The sequence below is a fragment of the Callithrix jacchus genome, chromosome 5, assembly GCF_049354715.1.
Source record: "Callithrix jacchus isolate 240 chromosome 5, calJac240_pri, whole genome shotgun sequence".
Lineage (NCBI taxonomy): Eukaryota > Metazoa > Chordata > Mammalia > Primates > Cebidae > Callithrix > Callithrix jacchus.
In genome coordinates, this window is record NC_133506.1 from 56037010 (window position 1) to 56048668 (window position 11659).

At 46.3% G+C, this 11659-nt stretch overlaps 1 long non-coding RNA gene across 1 annotated transcript in view; it reads left to right on the forward strand.

Annotated features, from left to right (window-relative positions):
* The window catches only part of LOC108591712 (uncharacterized), a 97680-nt gene extending 86395 nt beyond the window's left edge, over positions 1-11285 (forward strand). The window contains exons 3-4 of the long non-coding RNA XR_001911551.4: positions 333-421; positions 7703-11285. This is a non-coding gene — a long non-coding RNA (uncharacterized LOC108591712). The remainder of the gene's footprint in view (positions 1-332; positions 422-7702) is intronic.
* The last annotated feature ends 374 nt before the right edge of the window (positions 11286-11659 follow it).

Consider the following 11659-nt stretch of genomic DNA (forward strand, 5'->3'; position numbering starts at 1 on the left):
TATCTGATATTTCAGATCTCATCTTGTTGGGATCCACTGCTGGAGACTTAGTGTGATCTTTTGGGGGTGTTATAGAACCCTGTTTTTTTATATTGCCAGAATCATTTGTCTCGTTTCTTCTCATTTGGTAAGATTATTTCTTCTAATTATTTTGAATATTTATTTTTTATTTGACTGGATTTTCAAAAATTATTTCTTATTTTTCCTTTTAGGGATGTGACTTCAGCATTTATAGTTTATTGTCACCTAGCTTGGATCTGGGTGTTTTCAGTGGTGAAGACTGTGTAAGAGTTCCGTGGTTATAGAGAATCTTTGTGCAATTGCTTTCTCAGATGCTGGTTGTGGTAACAACGTGCTGCAATGTGCTGTCTCCTATGGGCTGGAATGGAAGAGGCCTCATGAAACATCTTGCTCCCCAGTGGTATGCACTTAATTTTTTTTTTTTTTTGCCCCAGTGTTTTACTCACTGGGTTGAACAGTTCAGACTTTAGGCCAGTGAGAGGTGTCCATGGGTAAAAACTGGCTGTAGCTAAAGCAGGTGGGCAAATGCAGCAGCCCAGTGGTGTGTAGAGGTCCTAGCCTTGACAGAAGCAGCTGCATAACCTCTTAGTAAAATGCACCAGTGTGTTTTTGGGGGAGGGGAGGGGGCCACCACAGCTCCTTCCAGGCCAGCAGGAAAGCTATTCATGTCCCAGTCACTCCTGACCCAGCGTTGCAGCTACTCAGATCAGACAAGCACCTCTTTTCATCTGCAGGAACACTGATGTTCCATGTAGACAGGGATCATGACTCCACATCTCATATAAGCCTGAACTTGGAGGGCACCCTCCTGTGAAGACACAGTCACTCTGAGACTTTTCAGAAAGACTGTCTATGAACACACTCACATGGAGCTCCCATGAGCGATGCCCCAGCTGTGTCTGTAGTGGTGGGCAAAAGGGAGAAGACGCCCCCTTATCCAAGATCCTTCATGAGCACCAGGGCTGCCTGACTGTTGTAGAGCTGAGGACTTTCCCCACTGAGCTCAGCACTGTACCTGTGTCTCTGCTGAAAGAAACTTCCCACAGGCAGAAAGTTCAGGGACTCAGGGCTTGTACTCTGGTTACTTTTGTCCCAGGGAGTATTCCCTTAATGTTGTACACTCCCTCTACGCCTGGGAATAGCAGTCCCTGAGGGCCAGATCACTGTGAACCCTGCTGTTCCTGGGTCTAGCCACCCAAAGGGGCTGCCACCCTCTAGGCTCATGCTGGAAAATGTCTGCAAGGGATCCAGTGATGAGACCTGTCCTCTAGTCTCCCGATAGTGGAGACCAGCACCAATTCTAATGGGATGGGAGTGGTATGGCATCAACTTTGTGAGACTTTCTTGGTTATAAATAGATTTAGTGTGTTAGCTGTCTCAAATTCCAGCTGTAGTCCTAATGTACTGGGTACCTCGACAGACTCAAGATCTCCTGTTCAGCCAGGGTAATAATGCAGGCGTTGGCAATAGCTGAGGTTGTGCAAAGGATTTCTCCTTCCTGAGCACGGTGTTATTTTTTTTGCCTAGTTCACATTGTAGCCTGCTGCCCACTACCTTTCAAAGGCTGTGTGGTTTCTTTCAGGTTTTCTGTTAAGTTCCTGTGTTGGTTCTGAAAACTCTAATCTTTTTCCTGTAGCTTTAGACATCCAACTTCATATTACCAAGATGTCTGGGAGTCTGTGGCTAAAGCCTGCAGAAGAAGAGATGTATCCCTTCCCAGACATCTTATCTGTTGTCCTGGGTAATGAAAAGATTCAATTTTTAATTATTTATTTTTTAAAAATTATTATTTTTTGGCCGGGCACAGTGAGTGGCTTATGCCTGTAATCCCAGCACTTTGGGAGACCGAGGAGGGTGGATCACCTGAGAAGCCAACGCACCTGATTTCAATTTATAATTAAAATATATTTTTATTTATTAAGGATACATAATAGTTGTACATTACCCTGATAATTTTTGAAGGATTTTGTAAGGATTGATACACAAAAATTTATTTGACAATATTTATTGAAGCGCTAACAAATGCAAGGACCCAGGTTAGACCTGGGGTATCTGAAGATGAATCAGGCAGACATGTTCTTGCCTTCATAAACTTTTTATTTTCCAGAAGAGATGGAAATTAAACTCAGAACCATTTGCATGCATGATTCATAAAAAATGCACGCGAGTACTTCTGCATGGGCATCTTATGGGAAGTAGCTCCCAGGAGCAGTTTGTTAAGCTGAATTCTTGAAAGCATGGAGGATTCCCTGGGAAATTGGTTCTAGATGTAGAAAAATAATGTTTCCTTTTTATAGCTCTTTTTACCCAAAATCATGTTTCTTCACTTCAACATTCAGTAAGTCGTGGAAAGCTCAAATTTTGAGTTAAAATTTGTACCATCACAAGTTCAAAACAGCTGTATTAAGGAGACTGAGCAGGGGCTGTTTCGTAGAAAACCCTAGAGGTTTGTTTCTACTTACGTCTCCTTCATCTCCCACAGTGGGGTGTGAATTTTGCATACATTTTCCTCCTCTTTATCAGGGAGCTTAGGAGATGTCTGGAAACGTTTTTGGTTGTCACAATTGGAGTGAAGTCATGTAATGAATAGAAACCAGGAATGCTGCTAAATATCCTGCAATTCCAAGGATAGTAACCCCATCCTCCGACTCCCGACAGACAACCGCTGGGCGAGAAGCGTCCGTAACTGTTCCTCTGGTCTCCCTCTCTGGACTGCAGGCTCCTCAGTGTCAGCACAGGGCAGCAGCAGCCCCTGCTGTGCACACACATCTGCTCTGCCCTGGATGCCCTGCAGGGTGAGTCCTTGTCCTGCCAACTACCAGCTCCGCAGCTGGAAAGTCTCTTACATTCCTGAGGCTTTAGTTTTCTCCTCTCGAAAACAGCAGTGCCTCCATCACACACTCATTGAAAGCCCTTATCAACCCTGGAGGAAGTTCACAGTTTCTAGAATTTATATCCTAATTTATGTTATTTTTCCTTTTAAAAGTTCAAACAAAAGGAACATATCTCCAAATTACAGCTTCAGTGAGAAAGTAGAAGGAGAGCTTATTGGCCTTTGAAACAGCCCTGACACTGAACAATGGTAACAGGGTAGATTATCAAGACTTCACTGTCTCTAACCCGAGGCCAGACCACACCTCCCTGCTATGCTTGCATCTATCACTTCTGTGGCCTGCATCCCAATTTGAATGCATGGCAAATTAGCCTGTGATTTCAATTTTTTTCACTTACTTCACCATGAGCCAGTGCTAAGAAGGTACAATTTGGATAATGACAGGGTGCCCTTCTGCTCTGCCCAATTCTTAGATTCCACAGAGCTGTGGGCCCCCAACCCAGGCACAAGAGCCGCCTCTTCCACCAAGCCTGAGCTACATAGAGAGAAGTTGCTAGGGTCCTCGGGACAGAATCCCTGTCTTCCCCTGATGCCACATGTCACGTGTGGTTATGTCAAGGTCCTGGCACTCAACAGTGACTCTCCAGGATGTTCTAGAATATATGCCTGATCATCTGCCCCATCTTCAGCTCACGCTGGGCCTGGCCTTGTCATAGTGAACCAGACAAACCTCATTCCTACCTTTGCAGTGTGTATAGTCCAGTGCGGGAGAGGTGTTTTTTGTTTTTTGAGATGGGGTCTCCTTATGTTGCCCATGCTGGTCTCAAACTCCAGAGCTGAAGCAATCCTCCTGCCTTGGCCTTCCAAAGTGCTGGGATTACAGGTATGAGCCAATGCTTCTGGCTGAGGGGCATTAATTTAAAAATACACCCATAACTGTGAAATTAAACTGGGAAAAGAGCTGCAGAGGAGAAGAAAGGGCAGGTGATACCCATGCAAATACCTCAGGGTCTGGTGCAGCCAGGAGGCCAAGGAAAGCTCAGCTGAGGCTGTGAAACTGAAGACGGACCTACATGAAGGATGATTGGTTGCTCCAGGAGCTGTGGGGAGTGGGGTGGGAGAGGTCAAAACTTGCAGGCTTGGAGTGGAAGAAGATCACTCTGTGCTGAAGGGTAGGCCTAGGGGGAGAGTTCAATGACAGGAAATTATGCACTTCACTCTAAGCACCCCAAGCAGTGCGAGACCAAAAGGCTGAGAGGTAGAACCTATCTCTCCTTCCCAACTTAACTCCCTGATTGCCAACAAGAGAAATCCCCCTACCATGATAGGACTAGGAAAGCTTTTTCCCCATCAGAGCAGCACTCCCTGCACAACCTCCTGCCATCTGCAGCACATCACTCAGCCCTTTCACCCCCCTGGACATCCTGGCAGCATCTCGGATCTCACGAGCAATGAGAGACAGGAACATTTCTGCTGGAGAAGGACATGGTCAGGGGCATGAATGGAAAACCTCTTGGCTCCTCCCAGGACAGTGGATCAGAGTAGACAGGGGACCAATCTGAATTCTGTTGGGAAGGGAATGATGGTGGTGGTGGCAAAGGGAGGGATGGATGCATTCCTGGGACATCTCAGAGCTATGATGCCAAGGTCTTGGAGTTGCAGTTTGAGGGTTGAACGAGCAAGCTGGCAGGTGTGACTCCTATGCTTCTGGCTATTCACTTGCATGGACAGTGACTACTCTTGTGCAGAAGGATTTGCTGAGAAAATCCCCTAGAATGGTGCCATGTTTGGGCGAGTGGTGGAGGTGTTGTGTGGACGTGTGCCCTGTCTCATCCTGAACACCTGTTCCCAGATGTGGCCCGTGCTCCCCAGCCTAGACCTCCACTTGCCATCTCCCTCTTCTCTTGACCATCCCCAGGCCCCACATATTTACTCTTCCCTTAGTGTTTGGTGAAGTTAATTTGCCCTCTGGTAAGCCGTCTTCAACATCCTAGCCAGGCAGAGTCAGAATTTCACTTACTTAAACAGAACCTCAGAGTTTGAAAGGAACTCCAAGTCACCAGTTGCCACGAGCAATGCCAGTGTTTCAGTCCTGAGTCAGTGACAGGGAGCCTTGGTGGAATCCTTTATAGTGTTCCCCTTTTCCCTTGGGGTACCTCAAGTCTTCTCTGCCAAAGAAGAGAAGTCTTCTCCCCTCTCTTTCATAGCCCTGAATGCCAGAAATATTTGTTCTTCAGGCTGCTCTAGCAGGTGGCTGGGTGGTCTGCCCAGATGATTGGGGTAAACGCAGCTTCCATGAGATGAGTTTCTTTTTAGGGTGCAATATGTGAGAAGTCAGTTTCTGTGCACCAGGACCCAGCTTTCCCTGTCCGGTGTTGATGACTACTCTTCACCAGAGTTGTCCACCTGCTCCTGCACAGAAAACATTCCCTTTGTGTCCAGTGTTTGCTTCTGGGCTGTCCTTTGCCCATTGCTCCTAAAAAAGGAAGATAACCATGTGCTGTTTCCTCTAGAGATATAAATCCTCTAGGCCCACAGGGGTTGCCTGAGACATCTGCCTCATGACCGGCAATGACCGTTGCCCTATCTTCATCCTTCAATACCTTCTGGAGGGCAGGGTTCTTGTTGCAGTGAAGAACCTAACACAGCTGCTGGCACAGGGCAGGTCCTCCATAAATGTCTGCTAAGGTCATTTCTCATGAGGAGGGAAGGAGATTCCAGGAGGCAGGAAGAAGCAGTCAACATCCCCTGGTGCCTTTGCTGCTGTTGGACAGCTGACACTGGGAGGATGGCCTCCTGAAACTCCAGAGCAATTCAAACTTCTGACTTCTCACATTTTAAATAGTGTTTCAGGCTTCCAATCCTGATTGGGAAGGAAGGGAGGGTGGTGGAAGGGGAGGCCAGGGGAGGGCAGTGGGCCCAGAGTGGTGGTCAAGAGCATACCCTCCCCCACAGCATGGCTGCTGAGGTCTGGTTGCGGCTCTGCCACTCACCAGGTTGTTTAACCTCTCTGTGCCTTGGTTTCCACATCTGAAAATGCAAATAACAGCCCCCATTTCCTAAGCTGTTAGGGGCATGCACTGAGTTAATATATGTAAGGTCTTAAAATAGTGTCCATTGATGTGTTAGCTGTCATTATGCTATAAGCACTTGTTGAAAAAGAAAAAAGATATTAGAATTTTCAAAAATGCATCCAGGTGAGTCTTATGAAAAGAATCAGAGCTCTTTGTTGGATATTTTAAACTTACTTTACAGTTTATTGGAGGGATTTAATTTGAATTATGAATCTGGTAGGGACACCGTAGTCTTCTCTGTCCTTAGAACCTCTGAAAATCTTAATACAATGTTGATGGGGAAGACAGGGGAAGAAAGGGAGTCCTTGACAGATGGAGGGGAGTGGGGTCAGAGAGTAGGAAGACACAGGTGGGAAGTCCTCCCCTGAGAGAGGAGCAGTGCTTGGTTTCAACCCTCCTTTCATTTTGTTCCTCACTATATCCCCAAGATTAGCTCAGCATGACTGAAAGGAGGTATCCAAGGTCTATCCCTTGCAGGTACGCCTCACTGATGCAATGAGCTTTTACTCAGGAGAGCTGGTGCTGGCCATCACCTGCCCATGGGAGCGCAGCTCTTGAACCCAGCTACTTCCGTTCATCCTGAGTGCTCCTTGCTACCGGATTCTGTTTGCATCTAATCCCACTTCTTACTTTGCTAACACATCTAGCTCTCATGTGGATTTAATTTCAAGTGTAGGAAAACCCTTGGCTGGAGGAGGCCGTGTGGTGCCAGCCCTGTTTCCACCACTTACCTGTGCCATGAATCCATTCTGTCAGGCATGTTGATGCCTCCCATATTATTTGGGCACTGAGGATGAAGGAAAGTGCAAGGCAGATCCAGTCTCTGCTCTCCTGTGGGCAAATAAGCCAAGTGCAACCATCAAGCGAAGAAAGAGAACCCTTGAGATTTTTTATGAGTCATGAGCTTGCAATCAGGCTCTGAGACAGAGAGCTATGATATTTGGGCATGTTTCTTGGCATCACCTAGACTCACTTTTCTTGCCCTAAGATGGGTCTAACTTTGTCTACATGGTAGAGTTGTCACAAGAAGAAACATTTCATACAATACTTGGTACAGGGTCTAGCATGGAGCAAATGCTCAGAAAGAGCAGCATTCTACCTCCAAGAGAGGGACTTTTGAGAGTGAACGTTCTATTGCTGTGTAAAAAAACCACTGTAGGACTCGGTTACTTTAAAGGACTCAGTTACTTTAAAGAAACAACATTTAGTATCTGACAGTTACTGTGGGCCAAAAATTTCGGAGTGGCTCAGCTGGTGATTGAGGCTCAGGGCCTCTCAGGAGACTGCAGTCAGGATGTTGTCTGGGGCTGCAGTCCTCTGGAGGCTCAATTCCACCATGACTCCCTCACATGGCTGTAGACTGGGGGCCTCAGCTCCACAGCACCATGGACTTGTCCACAGAGCTACTTGAGTGTCCTTACAATATGGTGGCTGGCAACTTCCCCAAGAGAGAACAAGGAGGGAAGAGGGAGAGATATGAGAGATAGAGCTGTCACAATGCCCCTTAGGTTCTAATCTTGGACATTACACATGTCACTTTTACTACATTCTATTTGTTAGAAGCAAAGCACTAAGTATATCTCATACTTGAGGTGGGAGGAATTAGCCTCCACCTTTTAAAATGAGAATTATCCATGAACTTGTGGACATCATAAAGAGAATAAAAGATCCAGGCATGTAGGGCCTTCCTAGCATATTTGTGTCTTGGTTGTCTGTGTTCTCTAGACTCTGAGGTTTCATGTAAATAAAAAAATACATCTTCTCATCTTTCCAGTTGTGAATTATGAAAATTAAGCCTTCCTGTCCTCTTCAGTATGCATGGTGGAGCTGAACTGTGAACTTTCCCTTCACTGACCATTTACACTGTGAGACCATGCCAACCATCCATCGGTGTGGACTCACACGCCTTCCCTACACAGAGCTTAGTTGCTGAAATTTAGACAGCCGCGCCCAGGGACTTCAGCTCTGACATTAAGGTGTGTGTTTTAGCCTCGCCAAAGGGGAGCAAGAGGATTTCTCCATCAAACAAAGAGGTCAGCTCTCCAAAGCATCTATAAAACCAAAGTCAAGCTTGCTATTTTGCTGTTCTGTTTAGCCAAGACCTATATGTTCTTTCAGTTCCCACCAGGAAACACTGTGTTTCTGGGAAATTGCACCATGGATTCTGTTGACTGCCGCAGTTTCTCTGCCTTAATGTCCTGAAGGAATACGTTCTTCACCAGAGATCCACAGAAGGACTTCAGATGCCTTAGGAAATGCTATGCAAAGTCTGTGGCCATAATATGCAGTCTTTGGAGAGAGAGTCTGGAATTTTTTCAGTGCCAGTTCCTCTGCCTCCCACTGAAGCACAGATGTATCAACAAAAATATTAAAATGCACAAATCTTACTCCCTAAAGCAAAGTGTGTGGTTTGCTTCTGATGCTTGTGACACTGGTATACCTGGTGAGTGGAAGGACTGATGCTGTGACCATGTGTTGGTGGCTGCATCTGCCCTTACGCCCTGCAATTAAAACTGTGAACTTCAAGATGGGAAGGGCCATGCCACCCTCTTCCATCAGTGATCCGGTTTTTCTTAACAAATTGTTGTTGAATTGAGATTTTTCATGCTTGCTGGAGCTTGGTGAAGGAGCCAGTCCTTGGCAATAGTTCCTGCTGCTATATGCTAGTCTTGCCCGAAATAGAACTGAGTTTTAGCTAAACGGCCAGCAGTTTGTCACGTGCAAAATAAGCAAGATAAGTCCACAGGCAGATCCAAACAGAATTTAAGAAATAAATGCAATGCCGCTGACCCTGCCCTTTACTAATTCCCTAGAGTCCTTGCCTTCTTCCTCTCTCCCCCCTTTAGCAAAGCTTTAACCCAGATTCACCACCTGGCCGTCAGTGTGCTGAGTGTCAGGAATTTGAGATGAACCAGATACACTTGCTACCTTGAAGCTCCATGTCTAGAAAAGCTGGCGTTTAATAATCAGAGACTCTCAGAACCCACTGACACCACAGATCAGGAAGAAGATACCTCCCAACCCACCCCTACTGCCTGTTCTCAGCACAGCAGCCTGCGTGGTCCTTTACAACATAGATGAGATTGACACCTTCCTCCTCTGCTCCAAAATCCTTCATGGCCTGCCCTTTACACTGGAGTGGAAGCCCCATCTCACAGCAGCCTGCAGGACCCCATGTGATCTCCTCATTCATCATCTCTCCCCTCCATACTCTTCCCTCCTGCCTCTTTCACTGCTGCACAGCCTCACTCCCCTCCACCTGTATACCTTCATCTAGTTCTGGAAGCAAACATCACTACTGGGCTTCTTCTTACCACAGGGCCTTTGCACTTGCTGCTGTCTCTTCCTGGAATGCTTTTTTCAGAAGCTCCTGTAGGTGGCTTCGCATAGTTGTTCTGATATCACTGCAATAGTCACCCCTCATGGAATCTTTCCTTGTTTACTCTTTTCTGAATGGCCCTTTCGCCCAATCACTTCATCCCTGTCAACCTTCACCATGTCCTTCTGCAGGTGTCTAGCCGTTTTGTCTTTGCATGTGTCCATAACTTGAAGGTCATGCAGTGGGGAGGGGCCAGCTCACTTCTGGAATCCTCAGTGCCCACCACACCCTGCCACTGAGCTAGTGCCAGCCAGTATCTGCTGGATGAGCAAAGGCCAGGTCTTTCAGATTCCAAACCCTGTATTCTTCCCACCACCCAGCCTGTCCTTCCAGGATCTTACCCCACCTGCTATTCATCCCTGTCTGACAGGTGCCTCACTTTTGTATAGGTCTAACTTCCATGTGTAGTGGCAGGCGCTCAATATACATGTGTAACTTGAATAAGTGAATGAGTAAAGGAATTAATGAATGAATAAACAAATGGAGTTTAACCAGAGGTGCTAACTCTGGCCAGGAGGGTCAGGGGCCTTCCCAAAGGAGGCAGATGTGAGTTCTTTCTGAGGACAACTGGAATCAGCCCATTGAGGCAGGACAGGGCATAGGTGTCCCCTCCTCCGTGGTCCCTGGCCCCTTCCATGCCCTGGCCTCCCCCAGTCTGTACTTGAATAGGTTCAGGTCTCTCGTGGCTTGAAAAACACCCAGTTCACCGGTCCCGGCTGTGCCTTTTAGCTGGAGTCTCCTTTATTTTCCTTTCATGCAGCCTTCTCAAATGAGAGCTCCCTATTCCTTTCCTCCTTTCTTCTCCACCTGCTCCCTCCTGAAACTTTTATAGGATTTTTCATGCAGTTATTGTTCTCCTTTGGAAATGGAAGTCTGTTGAGTAAAGGGGGGCAAGACAGCTTAAGATCAAGAAGTCCAGTGAAAAGGGAGAGTGATTTTTGAAGACATCAAGACAATGGTGGAAGATGAAACAGAGAGGAGGAATGCCCTGGCCTTTCAGGAAGGTGTAAACGGGCACTGTGAGCCCTGGAGGCTGCCACATCCCCGTTCTTGAGAGAGCACGCCATTCTTAGTGTGCTGTGATCATGAGCACCTCAGTGTTAGGACCTGTGGGAAAGAGAAAATAAACTGTGTGTGTAAGTGTATCTATGGATGCATACACACTTATGTGCATGTATAAACATGCAAACAATACATTAATGTGTGGATCAAACTAGTGGCTTAGTGTTACAGATTTTGGCTACTGTAGCTTCATTTAGAGCTAGTGCACAATTAGACCCAGAAATTCTGCTTCTGGTCGTTTATCTTAAGGAGATGCTCACATATGTATGCAAAGATGCATATTTCACAATATTCATTGCAGCGTGGTCTGTAATAGCCTTCTGCATGTTCATGGATTGGAGACAGGGTAAATAAATTCAGGTAGAATGAAGTGAGGCACATAAATAAACAAGCAACCTGAAAAGAGATGAATCTATACTTGTCAATATGGGAAGATCACTAAGACCAGCTGCTTTGTGAAAAGTGCAAGGGCTGGGCGTGGTGGCTTATACCTGTAATCCCAGCACTTTGGGAGGCCAAGGCGGGTAGATCATGAGGTCAAGAGATGGAGACCATCCTGGCCAACATGGTAAAACCCCATCTCTACTAAAACACAAAAATTAGCTGGGCGTGGTGGCTAGTGCCTGTAGTCCCAGCTACTCAGGAGGCTGAGGCAGGAGAATTGGTTTAACCCGGGAGGCGGAGGTTGCAGTGAGCCTAGAGGATGCCACTGCACTCCAGCCTGGCAACAGAGAGAGACTCTGTCTCAAAAAAAAAAAAAAATGCAAGGGGCATTCTATTTTGAAAAAGATGCTGGTGGTATGCATGCATGTATATGTGTATGTGTGAATCCTTTGTTATTTAAATTCTCACTGTTTCATTTTCATGATAATGTAAGAAGGTCTGATTTCATTCAGTAATTTAAAATTGCTTTTTAAATGGCACCGATAGTGCGGCCTCTGTGTCTCTCCAGTGTTTAAACTGATGCATCTTATGTTAGTATTGGTATGTTTTGCAAGCAAGAGGCGTGCAGGCTTTGGAAGTAAAGTAAAATGAACTTTCTTGTCTAGGAAAGTGGCTCTCCTTTGAGAGACCTCTTCATGACACATCCAAGCCTTTGAGTCTAACTGTCATTTAGCACCCATGCCAGTGGTTCTTTCAGACCAGGTGACAACATGCCCCATTGTCTTCCAATGCTCTGCCTGCTGAGTATTAATTCAATATGTATTTTTGAGCACTTACCAGTAACCAAGGACTGGTCTAGGAATATCAGGTGACAAGATCAAATGTGGCTCTGCCCTCCTGGAGCCC